Source organism: Puma concolor, unplaced genomic scaffold (genome assembly GCF_028749965.1).
Source record: "Puma concolor isolate L17-30 unplaced genomic scaffold, mPumCon1.1.hap2 unalloc_scaffold_54, whole genome shotgun sequence".
Classification (NCBI taxonomy): domain Eukaryota; kingdom Metazoa; phylum Chordata; class Mammalia; order Carnivora; family Felidae; genus Puma; species Puma concolor.
This window is the reverse complement of record NW_028240263.1, coordinates 2,292-7,090: the sequence shown is the minus strand read 5'-3', so window position 1 is coordinate 7,090 and position 4,799 is coordinate 2,292. Positions and strand designations below refer to the sequence as shown.

At 66.2% G+C, this 4,799-nt stretch overlaps 1 pseudogene; it reads right to left on the bottom strand.

Moving 5' to 3' along the window:
• Positions 1-900: 900 nt before the first annotated feature.
• Positions 901-1,019, bottom strand: LOC147571135 (5S ribosomal RNA; annotated as a pseudogene).
• Between the last annotated feature and the right edge of the window lie 3,780 nt (positions 1,020-4,799).

The window sequence follows — 4,799 nt, the reverse complement described above, 5'->3', positions numbered from 1 at the left end:
ATCCCGGCGTTCTGTAACCCCGGGACTCTTGCAGGCAGCTCCCGGCTTGGCCGCAGGCCCGCCTCTGCATCCATCCCGCAGCGCACCGCACCGCACCTCGCAGCCCCGCACCACACCACGTTGGGCTGCTCACTGGGAAGAGGGCAGAAGCGAGCGTGGGGCATCAGGACGCTTGTGCCTTCGGGGCCCGCCCCGCCAGGTTCTCAGCGCTTCCTCCCCAGCGCTAGGGCGAGCGCAGCCAGCCACCAGGCCGTTCCCTCCCGTCTGCCCCACCTGGTGCAAACCCACCAGGAGCCCCCAGCGCCCCCAGACAGCAGCATCAGCCCGAGTCCGCTGCCCTAGCTGGGCCTCTTAAAATGCCAGGGGCCCTGTGGATGAGGGCTCGAGGGAGGGAAGAGATCCAGGACCCAGGGAGCCCAGGCCTTGGGGAAGTTGGAGGCTGGGGACGTGTTGCCCTCCCACATACCCAAACGCCCGCTCCTGGGTTCCTGTATCCACCCACCCAGCGCCCACCCTCCAGCCCCCAGGCGCCAGATTCCGGTTCCGCCCACATCACCCTCCCCCCGTCCGGGTGCGGGTTTGGGTGGTGTGTCAGGAAAGGTGCAAAGATGGGCTGTGGCTTCCAGTCGGTGCAGTGGGATTTGGCCCAGGCGGGGAGCGGGGAGCGTGCCCCTTGTGAAGTGCGGTGGGGTGTGCGGGGTGGGCCCCTGGGGGGGTGGGGCGGAGCGGAGCCAGGCCCTGCCAGGCCGTTTTGCTGGCCCGGGTGGGGCTGAGGAAGCAGTGGCTGGGGTGTGTTTGGCCCCAGGAACCATGCTCCCTGGGGAGACAGGGACAAAGGGAGGGAGGGGGGGGGCGGCGGGCGCCAAAGGAGAGGTCAAGGAGGCCAAGGCAAAAGGCAAAAGCCTACAGCACCCGGTGTTCCCAGGCGGTCTCCCATCCAAGTTCTAAGCAGGCCCGACCCTGCTTAGCTTCCGAGAGGAGACGGGGTCGGGCGCGTTCAGGCTGGTATGGCCAAAGACGCCAGGGGCTGCCGCTGTGCGCTTCAAGAGCCTGCTCCACGCGTCCCAAGCCCAGAGGGTTCCGCGCTGCACCCATGCACCTGCTTGACTGCCTGCCTGCCTGCCTGTCTGCCAGCCCCCCACCTGGCCATTCCCTCCCTTCTGCCCCAACTGGCTCAAACGCCAACCGGAGCCCTAACGTCCCCAGACAACATCACCAGACAAAGCCCGCTCACCTAGCTGGGTCTTGTGAATTGCCAGGGGCTCAGGGGTGGAGGGCTCCGAGGGAGGGAAGAGGCCCAGCACCCAGGCAGCCCAGGCCTGTGGCGTACACGGAGTGTGGTGTCTCTGTGTCCCTCCCGCCCCATTTTTGTCCTCGCGTCTACGCACCCCAGCCCCCACCCTCCAACCCAGTCCCCAGCCCCCACGCTCCAGCAGCCATCCCCAGGACCCCGCACCCCGGACCCCCAACTCCGGAAACCGGTCCCGCGTGCACTGTGCACTCCGTGCGGGTGTAGGTGGTGTGTCAGGGAAGGTGCAAAGCTGGGGTGTGTTTTCAGGCCCGTGCAGTGGGATTTGGCCTGGTGCGGGGAGTGGGGAAAGGGGAGCGGGCCCCTTGTGACGTGGGGTGGGGTGTGTAAGGCAGGCCAGGCCGCTGGGCTGAACTGGGAGGGGCTGAGGGAGCCCTGGCTGCGTTGAGTTTGGCCCCAGGAGCGCCTCTCCCTGGTCAGGAAGGGAGAGGGGGTGGGCTGGCGCCAATGAAGAGGTCAAGGAGGTCAAAGGCAAAAGGGAAAAGCCTCCAGTTACACGCATTCCCAGATGGTCTCCCATCCTAGTACTAACCAGGCCCGACCCTGCATAGCTTCCGACCCAAGAGGAGATCCGGCGTGTTCAGGTTCGTTTGTCCCCAAACGCTACCCGCTGCCGCTGTGCGCCGAAAGAGGCTGGTCCTCGCCCCCCAGGCCCAGCGCGTGCCCCCTTCACCGTGCACATGCCTGCCAGCCTGCCTGCCTTCTTGACTGCCTGCCTCCCGCTGCCGTCCTCCGAGGGGAGGGCCCCGGGTCGGTGGCGAGGGCCGCGCAACAGGCCCCTGGCACCCCGGAGTGCCACAAGCCCTTGCGCTCTCTGATCCCGGTACTCTTGCGGGCTGCTCCGGCTTGCTCCCACGCCAACCAGCCCCTCCATCCCACAGGTCACCGCACTGCATGGCACCGCACTTCGCAGCATCTCTGCACACCACCCCTCACCACCCCTCACCACACCACAGCGCACCACACCACACCCCACAGCACCACACCACCCCATGTCACGCTGCTCACTGCGAAATGGGTGGGAGCGAGCAGTGGCATCCGCCAGGCCAGGCCTTAGGGGCCCTCTGGATTCTCAGCGCCTCCTCCCTACCTTGGGCAGCCCCCCACCTGACCATTCCCTCCCATCTGCGCCTATTGGCTCAAACAGAATCCATAGCCCACAGCATCCCCAGACAACATCACCAGCCACAGCCCGCTGCCCTAGCTGGGCCTTGTGAATTCCAGGGGCTCTGGGGATGAGGGCTCCGAGGGATGGGAGAGTTCCAGGACCCAGGCAGCCCAGGCCTGTGGCATAGTCGGAGTGTGGTGTCTCTGTGTCCCTCCCGCCCCTTCTTTGTCCTCGCATCCACGCACCCTAGCCCCCACCCTCCAGCCCCAGGCCCCAGCCCCCACTCTCCAGCCCCCAGCCCCCAGCCCCCAGGCCCTAGCCCCCAGACCCCGGACCTCAGAACCGGGTCCCACCTGCCCTCAGTGCGTGTGTAGGTGGTGTGGCAGGGAAGGGGCAAAGCTGGGGTGTGGCTTCAAGCCCATGCAGTGGGATTTGGCCTTGTGCGGGGAGTGGGGAGCGGGGAGTGGGCCCCTTTGACATGCGGTGTGGGGTGTGCAAGGCAGGCCAGGCCACTGGGCTGAACTGGGAGGGGCTGAGGGAACCCTGGCTGGGTTGAGTTTGGCCCCAGGAGTGCACCTCACTGGTCAGGAAGGGTGGGCGGGTCGGCTGTCGCCAAAGAAAGGGTCAAGGACGTCAAAGGCAAAAGGGAAAAGCCTACAGCACCCGGTATTCCCAGAAGGTCTCCCATCCAAGTACTAACCAGGCCGGACCCTGCATATCTTCTGAGACACGAGGAGGTCCGGCGCGTTCAGGGCAGTATGTCCCTAAAGGCTACCTGCTTCCCTTGGGCGCCTAAAGAGGCTGGTCCTCGCCTCCCAAGCCCAGCATGTGCCCCCCTTCACCCATGAACCTGCCTGCCAGCCTGCCTGCCTGCTGGACTGCCTGCCTCCTGCCGCCGCCGTCCTCCGCGGGCTCCGGGTCGGTGGCGGGGGCCAAGCATCCGGCCCCTGGCACCCCGGAGTGCCAGAAGCCCTGGCGCTCCCTGATGCCGGTACTCTTACAGGATGCTCCGGCTTGGTCCCACGCCCACCACCGCCTCCATCCCACACCTTCCCGCACTGCACATCACAGGATCTCGCAGCACCTCAGCAGACCACACCACCCCACACCACACCGTACCACACCACACCACACCAAAACACAAAACACCACACCACGTCCCGCTGCTCACTGGGAAATGGGTGGGAGGGAGAAGCAGCGCCCGCCCGGCCAGGCCTTAGGGGCCCCCCGGATTGTCAGCGCCTCCTCCCCACCCTCGGGCATCCTCCCACCTGGCCTTTCCCTCACTTCTGCCCCATGTGGCTCAAACGCCAACCGGAGCCCCAGCGTCCCCAGAGAACATCACCAGCCAAAGCCCGCTGTCCTAGCTGGGCCTTGTGAATTGCCAGGGTCTCTGTGGATGAGGGCTCCGAGGGAGGGAAGAGGTCCAGGACCCAGGCAGCCCAGGCCTGTGGCATAGTCGGAGTGTGGTGTCTCTGTGTCCCTCGCGCCCCCTTCTTTGTACTCGCATCTACGCACCCCAGCCCCCACCCTCCAGCCCCCAGTCTCCGGACCCCAGACCCCGGACACCGGAGCCCGGAACTTGGCCCCACCTGCACTCCGTGCACGTGTAGGTGGTGTATCAGGGAAGGTGCAAAGGTGGGGTGTGGCTTCAAGCCGGTGCAGTGGGATTTGGCCTGGTGCAAGGAGTGGGGAGCGGGGAGCGGGCCCCTTGTGACCTGCGGTGAGGTGTGCAAGGCAGGCCAGGCAGCTGGGCTGAACTGGGAGGGGCTGAGAGAGCCCTGCTTTCTGGGTTGAGTGGCCCCAGGAGCGCCTCTCCCTGGTCAGGGACGGGGGGGGGGGTGGGGGGGGTGGGCTGGCGCCAAAGAAGAGGTCAAAGGTAAAAGGCAAAAGCCTACAGCTCCTGGGATTCCAAGAAGGTCTCCCATCCAAGTACTAACCAGGCTCGACCCTGCTTAGCTTCAGAGACAAAACGACATAGGGCATGTTCAGGGTAGTATGTCCCTAAATGGTACCTGCTGGCGGTGGGTGCCTGAAGAGGCTGGTCCTCGCCTCCCAAGCCCAGAGAGTGTCCCGCTTCATCCGTGAACCTGCCTGCCAGCCTGCCTGCCTGCTGGACTGCCTGCCTCCTGCCGCCATCCTCAAAGGGCCCTGGGGCGGTGGCGGAGGCCGCGCAACTGGCCCCTGGCACCCCAGAGTGACGCAAGCCTTGGTTCTCTCTGATCCCGGGACTCTTGCAGGCTGCTCCTGCTGGGTCCTACGCCCAACTCTGCCTCTGTCCCACACCTCACCGCACCGCACGGCACCGCACTGTGCAGCACCGCAGCACACCACCCCGCCCCACCCCACCCCACCTCACACCACACCCCAGCGCACCACACC